We start from the raw sequence: 15,852 nt of genomic DNA, 5'->3' as shown, positions 1-15,852 counted from the left end.
GAGCTCCCTTCCGGTGGCCCCGGCGGTCTAGAGCGTTATTCGACACCGAGAGGGTGGTATCCATGGTGAATAATTGTTTCTCCGTGTTAGTGCATGTCATTGCGAGATGACAGACCAAGTCTAGGCCAAAGCCACAGCAAGATCCCATCCGTGTAGACCCGACGCGTCCGTTCACTAGTGGAAAAGGGGGCTTTGGTCCAGGCCGGGTAGCCCCATTAGTCCCGGTTCAGTCTAGAACCGGGACCAATGGGGGCATTGGTCCCGGTTCCTGAGCCCAGGGGGCGGCTGGGCCACGTGGGCCATTGGTCCCGGTTCATCTGGACCTTTTGGTCCCGGTTAATGGGATGAACCGGGACCAATGGGCCTCGCTCCTGGCCCACAACCATTGGTCCCGGTTCGTGCCTCAAACCGAGACTAAAGATTAGACCTTTAGTCCCGGTTTGAGGCACGAACCGGGACTAATGGGGATGAGACCTTTAGTCCCGGTTCGTGCCACGAACCGGTACTAAAGGTCCCATTTTCAAACCCTACCCCCCCTATGGATCGCCTTTTCAGTTTTAAAAAAATAAACGAAAATGATGGAAATGTCATCAAAAAAATAAAAGAAAATAAGTTTCCCTTGTGATATGTGGTCTAGTTGTTGGGAAAATTTGCAAATGTGAATTTTGACTTTATTTGCAAAATCTCTTTGAAATTTGTAAAAATGGGCATAACTTTTGCATACCAACTCGGATGAAAAAGTTTTTTATATGAAAAATCATCTACTCGAAAAGGTAAATCATCCACCTAGATCTCTTTCCTTCTTTTGCATTCTCGATAATATGTATTATACTATTTTTTTGTTGTTTTCTTTCATGCTTGGCAAACAACCTTACCACATCATAATTACCGTCTTGTGTTTTCTTCTTCGGATGAGCCTCGTCCGGTTCTAGAGACCGGCACCCCTCCGGTGGCCCCGGCGGTCTAGGGCGTTGTTCGGCACCTAGAAGGGGTAGGACACGGGGAATAACTGCTTCTTCGTGTTAGTGCATGTCATCGCGAGATAACATTCCAAGTCTAGGCCCGTTCTGTCACGGGATCGCCCACCGAAGACTCTGTCTCAGGGACGAACGCAGCCGGTCCTCGACGTTCCCGCCCATGTGTGTGGTTTGTGAGGCACGTGCCACGTCAAGGACGTGCATTTCTTATTAAAATAGCACACCACCCCTGCATGCATATGCTTGGGCCACGCGCATGTACGGGTGCCCTCCACCCCTCGGGCGGTCTCCATATTGAGCACCCATACGGTAGCCCCGGCGGTTTAGGGCGTTATTCGACACCGAGAGGGTGTAGTCCTCGGTGAATAACTGCTACTCCGTGTTAGTGCATGTCATTACGAGATGACAGACCAAGTCTAGGCCAAAGCCACAGCAAGATCCCATCCGTGTAGACCCGACGCGTCCGTTCACTAGTAGAAAAGGGGGCTCTGGTCCAGGCCGGGTAACCCCATTAGTCCCGGTTCAGTCTAGAACCGGGACCAATGGGGGCATTGGTCCCGGTTCCTGAGCCCAGGGGGCCGGCCGGGCCACGTGGGCCATTGGTCCCGGTTCATCTGGACCTTTTGGTCCCGGTTGGTTGGATGAACTGGGACCAATGTGCATCGCTCCTGGCCCACAACCATTGGTTCCGGTTCGTGCCTCAAACCGGGACTAAAGATTAGACCTTTAGTCCCGGTTTGAGGCACGGACCGGGACTAATGGGGATGAGACCTTTAGTCCCAGTTCGTGCCACGAACCGGTACTAAAGGTCCCATTTTCAAACTCTACCCCCCATGGATCGCCTTTTCAGTTTAAAAAAAAATAAACGAAAATGATGGAAATGTCAAAAAATAAAAGAAAATAAGTTTCCCATGTGATATGTGGTCTAGTAATTGGGAAAATTTGCAAATGTGAATTTTGACTTTATTTGCAAAATCTCTCTGAAATTTGTAAAAATGGGCATAACTTTTGCATACTAACTCGGATGAAAAAGTTTTTTATATGAAAAATCATCTACTCGAAAAGGTAAATCATCCATCTAGATCTCTTTCCTTCTTGTGCATTCTCGATAATATGTATTATACTTTTTTTGTTGTTTTCTTTCATGCTTGGCAAACAACCTTAGCACATCATAATTACCGTCTTGTGTTTTCTTCTTCGGATGAGCCTCGTCCGGTTCTAGAGACCGGCACCCCTTCGGTGGCCTCGGCGGTCTAGGGTGTTGTTCATCACCTAGAGGGGGTAGGCCACGGGGAATAACTGCTTCTTCGTGTTAGTGCATGTCATCGTGAGATAACATTCCAAGTCTAGGCCCGTTCTGTCACGGGATCGCCCACCGAAGACTCTGTCTCGGGGAAGAACGCAGCCGGTCCTCGACGTTCCCGCCCATGTGTGTGGTTTGTGAGGCACGTGCCATGTCAAGGACGTGCATTTCTTATTAAAATAGCACACCACCCTGCATGCATATGCATGGGCCACGCGCATGTACGGGTGCCCTCCCCCCCCTCAGGCGGTCTCCATATTGAGCACCCATACGGTGGCCCCGGCGGTCTAGGGCGTTATTCGACACAGAGAGGGTGTAGTCCTCGGTGAATAACTGCTACTCCGTGTTAGTGCATGTCATCACGAGATGACAGACCAAGTCTAGGCTCGTTCTGTCACGGGATCACCCACCGAAGATTCTGTCTCGGGAACGGACGCAGCCGGTCCTTGACGTTCCTGCCCGTGTGTGTGGTTTGTGAGGAACGTGCCACGTCAAAGATGTGAGTTTATTATTCAAATAGCACACCACCCCTGCATGCATATACATGGGCCACATTCATGTAGGGGTGCCCTCCCTCCCCTCGGGCGGTCTCCATATCGAGCACCCTTCCGGTGGCCCCGGCGGTCTAGAGCGTTATTCGACACCGAGAGGGTGGTATCCATGGTGAATAACTGTTTCTCCGTGTTAGTGCATGTCATTGCGAGATGACAGACCAAGTCTAGGCCAAAGCCACAGCAAGATCCCATCCGTGTAGACCCGACGCGTCCGTTCACTAGTAGAAAAGGGGGCTTTGGTCCAGGCCGGGTAGCCCCATTAGTCCCGGTTCAGTCTAGAACCGGGACCAATGGGGGCATTGGTCCCGGTTCCTGAGCCCAGGGGGGCGGCCGGGCCACGTGGGCCATTGGTCCCGGTTCATCTGGACCTTTTGGTCCCGGTTAATGGGATGAACCGGGACCAATGGGCCTCGCTCCTGGCCCACAACCATTGGTCCCGGTTCGTGCCTCAAACCGAGACTAAAGATTAGACCTTTAGTCCCGGTTTGAGGCACGAACCGGGACTAATGGGGATGAGACCTTTAGTCCCGGTTCGTGCCACGAACCGGTACTAAAGGTCCCATTTTCAAACCCTACCCCCCCTGTGGATCGCCTTTTCAGTTTTAAAAAAAATAAATGAAAATGATGGAAATGTCAAAAAAATAAAAGAAAATAAGTTTCCCTTGTGATATGTGGTCTAGTTGTTGGGAAAATTTGCAAATGTGAATTTTGACTTTATTTGCAAAATCTCTTTGAAATTTGTAAAAATGGGCATAACTTTTGCATACCAACTCGGATGAAAAAGTTTTTTATATGAAAAATCATCTACTCGAAAAGGTAAATCATCCACCTAGATCTCTTTCCCTCTTTTGCATTCTCGATAATATGTATTATACTATTTTTTTGTTGTTTTCTTTCATGCTTGGCAAACAACCTTACCACATCATAATTACCGTCTTGTGTTTTCTTCTTCGGATGAGCCTCGTCCGGTTCTAGAGACCGGCACCCCTCCGGTGGCCCCGGCGGTCTAGGGCGTTGTTCGGCACCTAGAAGGGGTAGGACACGGGGAATAACTGCTTCTTCGTGTTAGTGCATGTCATCGCGAGATAACATTCCAAGTCTAGGCCCGTTCTGTCACGGGATCGCCCACCGAAGACTCTGTCTCGGGGACGAACGCAGCCGGTCCTCGACGTTCCCGCCCATGTGTGTGGTTTGTGAGGCACGTGCCACGTCAAGGACGTGCGTTTCTTATTAAAATAGCACACCACCCCTGCATGCATATGCTTGGGCCACGCGCATGTACGGGTGCCCTCCACCCCTCGGGCGGTCTCCATATTGAGCACCCATACGGTGGCCCCGGCGGTTTAGGGCGTTATTCGACACCGAGAGGGTGTAGTCCTCGGTGAATAACTGCTACTCCGTGTTAGTGCATGTCATCACGAGATGACAGACCAAGTCTAGGCTCGTTCTGTCACGGAATCACCCACCAAAGATTCTGTCTCGGGAACGGACGCAACCGGTCCTTGACGTTCCCGCCCGTGTGTGTGGTTTCCGAGGCACGTGCCATGTCAAGGATGTGCGTTGCTTATTCAAATAGCACACCACCCCTGCATGCATATACATGGGCCACATGCATGTAGGGGTGCCCTCCCTCCCCTCGGGCGGTCTCCATATCGAGCACCCATCCGGTGGCCCCAGCGGTCTAGAGCGTTATTCGGCACCGAGAGGGTGTAGTCCACGGTGAATAACTGCTTCTCCGTGTTAGTTCATGTCATTGCGAGATAACAGACCAAGTCTAGGCCAAAGCCACAACAAGATCCCATCCGTGTAGACCCGACGCGTCCGTTTCCCCCCTCCAGGTGCCGGCCGTGAGGGGGGCCACACCCCGGAGAGGCGTGCCGCCTCTTCGGACATGCCACCAAACCGTAAGGCATGTATGAGGGCCCCGGTGCGATGCTCCGGTGGCATTTCTACCCTCCCAGGGCCCCCGTCCCGCCTAACCCTGTATCGTTTGACCACGGGATCTAGCCCTTTGACTTTGCACGGACGGGCTTTGACCAATGGAACTCTCCACCCGGTTGTGTTAGGTCAGCCCATAGGAACACTTTGGAGCAACATCCGGGCCTAAGCCACATCAAGACCCCATCCGTGTAGACCCGACGCGTCCGTTTCCCCCCTCCAGGTGCCGGCGGCGGCGTCGTCCGTGCGGGGGGCACACCCGGAGACACGGGCCGGGCGTTTGCAATCGCCACAACACTTCCAGACTTGTGAGAGGCCGCCTACGCAAGATTTGGTGGCATGTGCTAGCCCCCGGAGGCCACCGGCCAAAGTCGTAGACACGCGAAGAGCAATCCGCGGAGAGGGAAGTGTTTAGATACTTCTTTAAAGTTCTCTCTCGGTGCCGGTCCAGAAAGTTGACTGGCACCGAGAGAGGGGGTAGGCCACGGTCAACAACTTCCTCTTCTCATGTTTTTTTACTTTACACACTCTTTAAAGTTGAGTTTTGAAAAAAATCATCAAAAGTCATGGAATTTATAAACTTTGGTCGTAAAAGCATATGAAATATGAGATACAAAAAAGATAGTGCAAAAAAAGACAAGGGGGGGGGGGGGAATTAGAGCAGTCATTACCGAGAGTCGATTTTTGGCTCTCGGTAATTTCCACCTTTTTCGGGAGTGGCTCTCGGTAAATCATCCACCTAGATCTCTTTCCTTCTTATGCATTCTCGATAATATGTATTATACTTTTTTTTGTTGTTTTCTTTCATGCTTGGCAAACAAGCTTAGCACATCATAATTACTGTCTTGTGTTTTCTTCTTCGGATGACCCTCGTCCGATTCTAGAGACCGGCACCCCTCCGGTGGCCCCGGCGGTCTAGGGCATTGTTCAACACCTAGAGGGGGTAGGTCACGGGGAATAACTGCTTCTTCGTGTTAGTGCATGTCATCGCGAGATAACATTCCAAGTCTAGGCCCGTTCTGTCACGGGATCGCCCACCGAAGACTCTGTCTCGGGGACGAACGCAGCCGGTCCTCGACGTTCCCGCCCATGTGTGTGGTTTTTGAGGCACGTGCCACGTCAAGGACGTGCGTTGCTTATTCAAATAGGACACCACCCCTGCATGAATATGCATGGGCCACGCGCATGTACGGGTGCCCTCCACCCCCTCGGGCAGTCTCCATATCAAGCACCCATCCGGTGGCCCTGGTAGTCTAGGGCGTTAATCGACAATGAGAGGGTGTAGTCCATGGTGAATAACTGCTACTCCGTGTTAGTTCATGTCATCGCGAGATGACATACCAAGTCTAGGCTCGTTCTGTCAGGGGATCACCCATCGCGAGATGACAGACCATTGACGTGGGCCTGATGGTAGCCCTATGGGTGTTCTTGGCAAGGGCCTTGCTGGGGCCCCGACAAGGGTCTTGCCGGGGCGCCTGCTGTCATCCCCGGCAAGGCTCTTGCCAGGGGCCTTGTGGTCCTCCTTGGCTGGGATCCCACCAAGGTTCATCATCTTCTATAGTATGTATCTGATCTTGAATGTCTTCACAAAGATCTGCATGCCACCACGGGGATGTCTCCCGAATACTTGCCCCATGGGGGCAGTGGACTCAAGGGTGACTCGCTCCGTAGGTGTGGGGCAAGCTGCCACGGCAAGTGTCTTGCCGGGTTTGCTAAAACAGCCTCCCGGCAAGGATCTTGCCGGGGGAGTCCGCTTCGTCCCCTTTGCTCTTTGTGGTCTTGGTATTGGTGTCGTTCTGCTCCTTTCGAGCTTCGGCCTTACCTTGGCTCACCTCCCTTGCCTTGCTTAGTGCGGTGGTGCCTGCGGCTCAGACTGCCCGTGCACAGTTATAGGGGTATAAAAAGTGTACCCCTCTTTTTGTGCACCGACACCTTTGTATGAGATTATTCTATTTTATGTTAGATCAACTATATTGATGTTCGTGGTACTATGTTATGTTCGGGCTACTATGTTATGTTCGAGCTATTTCCTCTTTGCTAAATTTTATTTTGGAAACAAGAAATCCATTTTCAATTTTATTTGTCCTTTCCAACAGATTTCAAACGAGCTTTTCCTTGGTCTGGTCATACAAGGCATTAAGCACACATGACATTGCATATACAAAAGCTGACTGAAATAATTTGTTAACAACTTCTAACGACTGATGATCAACAAGTAAACAAATCCCACAACAATTATTGAAAAATAAAATCCCGCGGCCATCAGATTTGCCTGCTTCTTCAGATCGATCAACTTCCTTAAGTTCTTGTTGATCTTCTTCACTTCCACCTTGACTTCCGCGTCCGCCACCATCGGAGGGACATTGGCATAGCCCTTATTATCCAGTGCCGATGGCAGATCTACCTCTAGGGTTGCCCCGTGCCTCAAATCAATTAAGCCATCCGTTTGAAGCCTCTTAACGTATTCAGCCAGCCACTCAAAATGATTGCATCTTTTCAGCTTCTCAAAAACGGAAGGGAAACCCTAAATCCCAATTCCGAGGAAATAAAAAGAAATCTGGGGGCAGAATTCATAGCAAAAAGACACAAGAGAACATAGATTTAACCTTCCCCGTTTCTGGTTTGCTCTCGCATTTCACAAATTCCCACCCATGGTTTCCATTCTTCTCCGATATGGTTGTCAAACGCTTCAGTGGCGCGATGCGTGGGCAGTCGGGGCATCTGGTCATCGGCAGTGAACCATACCGCTGCCATGATGACGGAGAGGCCGAACTGGACATGGACATCTCTCGTCTCTCACCGTCCGCCGGCGATGGCAGGCTTCGTCACCGGAGAAGAATAACAATTTGGTGGGGCAAGGGAAAGGGAGGCAATGGTGGGCTGCGGGTAGGCACGGGCACGGCGATGGCTCGGGCTTCTATGATATGTGGTTGGACAAGCCGTTAGACATGTTTTGGAAGCCCCCAAAAGATCGCGCTCGTTAAAAAAACATGCATCGAAGCGCATTACTTCAAAATAACTAATTAACCCTACAATCATGGATATATACCTTCCCATTCTAGCGCATATCTACCCTATCCTAACCACCCCCATCTACCTTGTTTCTCCTCACATAGCCATCGCCGGGATCGCGCCATCGCTTCTCAAGCGACCACGCCGACGCCGGATTAAAAAGGTCTCCTCTACGGCTCCTCCCATCTTTGCTTGCAGTGCTAATTTTTTTTTCATTGATTCGACCAAGAAGTCATTTCCGAAGAGATTAGAAAATCCAGCTTTTGCCATAGTTGAGTAGTTCTGGTGTAATTGGAGTACAGGATGTCATGCAAGAGCTTTTTGATTGATAGTTTGTAGTAGTTGATCATACGAACTAGTTATGAATATATTTTGTCGGTGGTATTGTTAGGAATTAATTCGATGAGGTTGTGGATACAGTTTTCATACTATGGGTATATGTGTTGTTGTAGGGACCATGGTCTCAGGGGCGCATAACAACCGTGCGGAGTACGACAAGTCTTTGCATGAAGCGCGCCGGGAGATCAACTTGAAGGTGCAAAAGGATCGCGCTGAGGTAGATAAGAAACTCAAAAAAGAACGTTCATACGTGGACAGGATGATAAAGGAGGAGCATGAGGAGTTTTCCCGTAAGATGGCGAAGATGCGTCTTGAGATTGAAGAAAAGTATAAGCGGGACCGTGAGGACATGGAAAAAAAGTTTTTCCTTGGCTACAAGGAAATGCATCAAACGTTGCAAAAGGACCGGAAGCTTGTGGACAGTATTATACAGACGGAGCGAGTTAGGATGGATGCCTATGTGCTGCAGGCACGTGCGGATATGGACAGTAAGCTGCTACAGGAGCGATCGGACATGGATTATAAGGCCATGCTGGAGAAGGTTCGCTTGGAAGGACATATGTTAGAAGACCGTGCGATCTCACGGCCACCCCGACAACATGTCTTCAATTATTCTCCCCCTGTAAGTATCTCGCACCGATTCTATATATTAAGGACCTACCTATTTTATGATACAACCATCTTCAATTTGTGGCAACCTTATATCGGCGATTATAGGCTAAGCATCATGAGAGGACACAATCGCCATTCACTCGAGACCTTGCGATAGAGTCACCCGTTCAATGCCACATCACTCCACCCCAACAACATATCTTCAATTCTCCCCTTGTAAGTACCTCAAAACGATGCCATACCCAAGATATGGTATGACCTTTTAAAACTTATGTGTAAACCCACTGTCGACGTTTCATACGCAGAATAAGAAACCTGTGATGGCAGAGTCCCCAGTCACACCACATGAAGGATACATTCCACATAACAAGGTGACAAGGTTTGAGATGGCACAATCCCCAGTCACTCCACATGAAGGATACATTCCGCAAAAGCAGGTAACAACGCCGCAATGTTGATATCCACGTAAAAAATTATGTTTGCTCCTTTACTCATTGAATGTATTAACTCTGATATGAGATACTAGGTGCTGGTCATGGAATTTTTTGTTCATAGGGATGATGAGATGTCACATGTCCCGAGAGCATACTTTGATGAACAACTGGCAGAAGTCAGAATTATTGAACCCGGCAAAGTGACCTACGATCTCATTATGAGTGAAATGAGAGATACTTTTGGTTGCAAAATGGGAGCAGAACTGTACTACTTCTTACCCCGGGTCTACGTGGAAGCTGCCAGAAGGAATGTTCTTGATTGCAGGACCAGATGATGTAGAAAAAATGCTTTCTGATCTGAATGGCAGCAAGACATGTCACCTGTACATTGTGTACAATAGAACTACGGGTCATTTTCCGCAGGATGACATTGATCCAGAGGTTCAAATTTTACATGTTACATGCATCTACACTACAAGAAATATGTCAACTTATGACCACCACTATTGGTCACTGAAAGGTCACAAATTTCCATTTATGACCCTTTTGTGACCAAAAACAGAAGGTCAAAAGCTGGCCGTCGTAAACTGACTATAGCGACCTTTCTTCTGGAATGGTCAAAGACGTTTACGACCAAAATATTCCTACTGTGGCGTTTTGGTCACTAGCAACCTCCCCCAGGCCACGTAGGCATCCAGCGTGGCAAGCTGACGTGGCACAAGATTCAGCCCGGTCCAATTCGATTTTCTACATGGGCCTAGCCCAACAATTCGGCCTTTTTACTGTATTTTTTCTCTCATATTAATTTTGGCTAGGTAGATGGGCCTGGCCCATTTTATTTTCTAGGACGTGGCCTTCTATAATTCATTTCTTTTTTTGGGCCTCAGCCCTTTTACAATCCAATTTATTTTGGGCCTCCACAACATACATTTAGAAGCTTGACATCACAAGGGCAGCTATTCCAGCTTGACATATCAGCATGTACGCATGTATCCAAACCATTTTATTTCTTTCAACAGCCACAGCCACAAAGTAGATAGTAGATACATTCAACAGACTAAATTAACATAGAAATGACGCAACAAAGGGCAGCCCGAGTAGAGGAACTACATGGTACTACAACTACATGGGACTACAACTACCATTTCTATTTCTACCAGCAGCAGTAGGGACTACCAAGGAGCTAAACGAACAGCGACCGAGCTAAACTAACAACGATCATCCATCATCAATCAGTGACAGTAGCAATGAGTGGCAGCGGCGACGTTCGAGAGAGCCCCTCCCCCTGCTGCTGCTTGGTTGCCTGTTACTGCTTGGTGTGTTGCATCACTAGTCACCCTGCATGGCAAGAATTTTAGCTTTACATAAGGTTTACAAGAACAGGACCCTGATACATGAGATTGACATTCACAAGCTATTTTTCTACAGGATATATTTTTCTACAAGATATGCATCTGTAGATGACCATACATACAAATAAAGTAAATTCAGTAACAGATTGCTATCCACAATAACTATAGATTTTGACCATACAGATTTTGTAGATAAACACATACTAGAAGCTACAGCAGAACATGGGTGTAGAGGATACCACTCACGAATTAATTAATTTGCTAGCTGATTGGTGGATACAGACAATATAAGAATACAACAGCAACAATTACAGTACCGCCGTAGCATTGCAGGATAGAAATCACATAATACTGGTAGGCACACTATTTCAGCAGGGGAAACAGACAATATATTATATGATAAGAAACGCATATATATCCCGAGTGTTGTCTATGGCGGCCATGGCTCAAAATCAAACGGAAAGACGACTACAGGAACAAAACGCACATGAAACGGGGGCTAGGAGGAGCGCAGCGTCACCGTGGGAGCGCAGCGTCACCACTTGTACTCGAAGGCCTATAAAATAAAATGGATAAGTTAGATTGATTACTGTAGGTGCAACACATTTTCTGGAAGAGGCATAAACATGAATGGAGCATTATACTTGGAAGGAAAAAATAGCATCCTGTCACCAAGCAAACACTACTTGACACGAAACTGTGCATTTCGTCCTTGTATCCATTAGTAGCAGGATAGCAGCGATGATTCACATGACTCGAATAATTCATTATGAGGAAACATGTTGCTAGGTATGAAACAAACTATTTACAGAGGTAAAATGGACACATGTACAATACATAGCTTGCTGTAAGCAAGAAACACTAGTGCTCATATACCAAAATCAACGGCTATACTTATGGACGATAGTAACAAGGTTAAACATCGAAGAAAGCACTTGCTAAGATATAATAATTTAGGGGCATTTACATCGCCAATGTGGCAAACTGCAAAGCTGGTCAGCAGAACATATTTGTCACCAGTTACAAGCATATTCTCGTTCATGCATAACTATAGTCAGCTCTATTTCAAAAACCAGAAGCAAACCAGTTTATCATTATATAGTGTTTCCCAATTACCATGCTCACTAATGGAAAATGAGAGAGCTAAGTCAGACTCTCCGGCCATGTGCCCAGAAATAACCTATCTACTGCACATGTATCCAGACTGAGGATCTGGCATGGATCGCGCAGAGAGGACAGGGGAGCTCACCTTGCAGCGGAGCGTGTGGTCGAAGGAGCAGCAGGCGAGGTCGGGGGCGAGGTTGGAGGGGCCGAAGACGGAGGCTAGCCATGGCTGGTCGAAGGAGCGTGTGATCTCCATCATTGCAGCTTCTGGGATAATAATAGACCAAATTAACTAGAGTTGAAGCTGGTAAACACAGGAGAACAAGAGCATTAGATAAAGTTCCACCAATGTCCAAGCCTTGCAACATGTTTGGTGACTTGGTGGGCAGATGTATTTATGCACAAAAAGGGTGGAATTTTTTTCAACTAAAGAAAAAACGCACATCATTCAGTAACCAGTACCAACCCTTGTTCCAAGTCAACGATGTTTTGCTAATCAAAAACATGGCATGTGATAATGGTACACACAATCATTCCTAGAAGTCCATACTTGCGTGTACGGAACAAATTCAGTCACCTCTACAGCAATACAGAAACATAGTAATCCTGGACACTAGCAGTTAAGGACATGTTTTCTTTAGAGGGTGAGGTAACTAGGCATACTGCTAGGAGACACGACATCGAAATGGAAACCTTCTGGTTGCTTAGTGGGCATATCTAAGCACAGGAAAGGGGGGCATTTCTCAATCAAACTGAAGAAAGATGCACATCATTCATTCATTCAGTAAGCAGTACAGATCCCTGTAGCTGTAGGTGCATGCATGGTGTAACAAAGATGAGTAATCATTAGCAAGCATTTCAGAGTTGTGCAGTTACTAGTGTGTGGTCATGTGTTTACCCCAGCGCACGCCAACCATGGGCACGAGAAAATTGGTACACAAGCCACTAATAGTCTGCTAGTCTTACTTAGAACATATGGTGGCACATGATGGCAGGCAGTAGTACGTATACACAGAGCCATGATTCTACTATGACTGTATACTAATGCACCAGATGATCAACATAGTATAAATGAATCAAGAAAACAAGTTCAATTCCTATGATGAATTCCAATCTATTAGTACCACTTTGATTAGCAAAATAACGCAGTTACAACTGGCCAAAAATCAGGTCAGGGGCACGGCAAATTGCTAGTCGAGTGGAAAGCGCAAAAGACTCTGCCAGGTACGGAGCAATCCAATCCGTCGATAATGCAAAAAACAGAGTCTCATGTAACCATGATCATTTGATCACCACTGTTTTCCCGCTTGCTACCGGCAACCCCGGATCTTTCAAAAAAAATAATGCAAAAACAGAGTCTCAGGATTATTCAGTGGGGGTGGTCAAAGCAGAACTCCTTGTGGACACCACAAGCGCAGGTCATGCGCACCACCACTTCGGCGCCGGTGCAGGCTGCTTGCGCAGGTGGTATGAGAGTGGGACTATCCCCGGCAACGCTGCACACTTCCACCTCCCGATGCTGTGCAGTGGAGGTAAGGATGTCATCAGGAAACAGATTTATCAAAATGAACAAAGAAACTAAGAAAACTGTATAAACTGTAGGAAACACATGCAATGTTTTGTAGATATCTTTTTGAATGTTCTGCAGACATCTAATTAAAGTGATCTTTGAATCAAGAAATATGAGGCACATGATTAAAACTTATTCACATAGATAATAAGATTCAGATAACGGTATGTTTAGCTCTAAGTGTGTCTGCTCGATCGGTCACTAAGCAAAGAAATGATCAGGTTCAAGTATGTCAAGGATGCAGAGTATACTAATCAAAGTGTTGAGTTGTGCACATGAGACCATAAGCTTCAGATAGCAGTATGTCTGTCTCCAAAAATATCTAATCAATTATGAAGAAGCTAAGAAACGATCAGGTCAGGTCCCCAGCACTACCTTCTCCCTGCCAATCAGCACCGACGGACGGACGGACGAATCTCGGGTCAGATCCCCAACGGAATTCGCCAAAATAGAAGCCAAGAGCAGCAACGACAGAGGGGATCGAAGAACTTACAGGATGGGGGCGAGGAGGACGGGGTGGTGGATGGTGAGGCAGCGCGCGTCGTTGAGGGCCTCGCAGACCATGACCCAGTCCCTAGAGTCGAGCCCGGCGACGAGGCCAGTGGCCCGGGCTTTGGGGCCGAGGACGGGCAGCAGGTCCACGGACCGGACGTACTCCATGGTCGGCTCCACTCCCAGTGGGGGAGCGGGCGACGACGACAGGAGGTGCCGTGGAGAGAAGCTTGGCGGCCTTCTTGGGGCGCTGGTCCGCCACGGCGGCCGGCAATGCGTTGTCCAGCGCGCGGAGCGCCATGGGTGGGATGCCGAGGGCGGAGATGTATAAGCGGAGATGGCAGTGGAGATGCGGCGCCGAGGGCGGGACGAGCGCGGCGGCCCTGCGGCGGAGGGCGCCGACTGAGGCCTCCGGGACGGGCGAAGGAAGAGCGGCGGACGTCCTTCGGGAGGCGACGAGGAGTGGGTGGTGGCGCGCGGGCACGGGCGGCGGGGTCAGATCTGAATCAGGAGGGATGGGATCGGGGAGAGGGAGCGCTATGGCATAGGGTGGGGAGAGATGGTGAGGGGAGGGAGGGACAAGGTCGGCAGCGGTGGGTGAGGAGGATGGCAATGTCGGTGGTGGGTGGGAACGGAGGGGAGAGGACTGGATTGGGAGGTGGCGGCGGCGGCGAGGAGATGGGGACGAGGGAGGAGGGGTGCGATGGGGGACGGGGTCGATGGGATCTGAGCTAGGGTTTGGGTAGCGGGTGGGGGTATCTCTTTTTCATTTTTTTTCTTTTTCTGCAGATAGTTGGATGGATGGATGTGGGATGGAGAGATGGATGGATGGATGGATGGCCGCCATGTCATCAATCCGTGGGAAGAGTTGTGATTGGTTTAAAAAAATCAGTGATTTAAAATAGTTTTCAAGTATTAAAAATAGATGGATTTTGTGAAGCAGTCATCAGAAATATTTTGCAAAAGGGCACCACACAAATTTTCACTAGAGTTAGATCGCATTTTATGGATGAGGACCAATTTGTATACATTTCCGATATTTCTAGCTATTTTTCATCATTTTCCGATTGCCCAAAATGAGTTTTTTTAAGGACCTACAATATATTTGTTGCAAAATTAGACCAAATCAATTTTCTAAAATAATAGGACATATTTAATGCACAATTGACCAAATGGTGGGGTGTCAAAAGTTTTTATCCACCACTCGTGAAAAAGACAAATTTCTGTCGATTCAGCTGGAAGCGGGTCAAATTTGAACTGTAGCTACCTCGTAGTTTGCTCTTTATTTTTTCCAAAAATCATTTCTAGGTACATAAGTATCTATTTAATCAGTGAAACACCAAAAAAATTCCAAGATTCAACCACTAGCTAGGAATGGTCATTCCCGCCGTTTTGACCGCATTTTGAAACGGGCATACAAAATTAAAAAAAATCAAAAAATTGGAAAACCTTCGCATTGTGTCATTATATGTGGCCAAGTTACCAGGAAAAATAACAAACTTGCAATACGACAATTATTTTAAAAAAGTGTTCTCAGAAATGAGCTATCATGCGTGAAGATTCATGGCTTTCAAGCCAAATGATCAATCTTATTGCCACATTCTTGGCATAGTTTGTTCAAATGATCTCATATTGTGCACAAGGGTGCATCTTGGAATTCCAAACAATGTTTCCAAAGGGAGTTTTCATTTTCTTTGCACGGAAAATTCATTTTCCATTTTTCGAGTGCCCGAAATGAAGTTTTTTTTGTGAAGGACCTACCATATATTTGTTACTAAATTGTACCAAATCATTTTTATAAAATATTAGGACATATTTAATGCACAATTGACAAAATGGTTTGGTGTAAAAAGTTTTGATCCACCTCTGGTGAAAAAGACAAATTCCCGCCGATTCAGCTGAAAGCGGGTCAAATTTGAACTGCAGCTGCCTCATAGTTTGCTATTTATTTTTTCCAAAAATTATTTCTAGGTACATAAGTATCTATTTAATCAGAGAAACATCAAAAGTTTTCCAAGATTCAACCACTAGCATGGAACGGTCAAGCCCGCCGTTTTGACCGCATTTTGAAACGGGCATAAAAAATTCAAAAAAATCAAAAAATTGGAAAACCTTCGCATTGTGTCATTATATGTGACCAAGTTTCCAGGAAAAATAATAAACTT

At 47.5% G+C, this 15,852-nt stretch overlaps 1 long non-coding RNA gene across 1 annotated transcript; it reads right to left on the bottom strand.

The window, feature by feature from the left end:
• Positions 1 to 10,233: 10,233 nt before the first annotated feature.
• On the bottom strand, positions 10,234 to 14,384 carry LOC119292345. The gene is made up of 4 exons (XR_005142948.1): positions 13,689 to 14,384; positions 11,771 to 13,144; positions 11,009 to 11,077; positions 10,234 to 10,507 (listed from the first exon to the last, which is right to left on the bottom strand). It is a non-coding gene; the product is annotated as an uncharacterized LOC119292345 (long non-coding RNA).
• Between the last annotated feature and the right edge of the window lie 1,468 nt (positions 14,385 to 15,852).

This window comes from Triticum dicoccoides, chromosome 4B (assembly GCF_002162155.2).
Source record: "Triticum dicoccoides isolate Atlit2015 ecotype Zavitan chromosome 4B, WEW_v2.0, whole genome shotgun sequence".
NCBI classification, from domain to species: domain Eukaryota; kingdom Viridiplantae; phylum Streptophyta; class Magnoliopsida; order Poales; family Poaceae; genus Triticum; species Triticum dicoccoides.
This window is presented reverse-complemented; position numbering and strand designations above follow the sequence as displayed.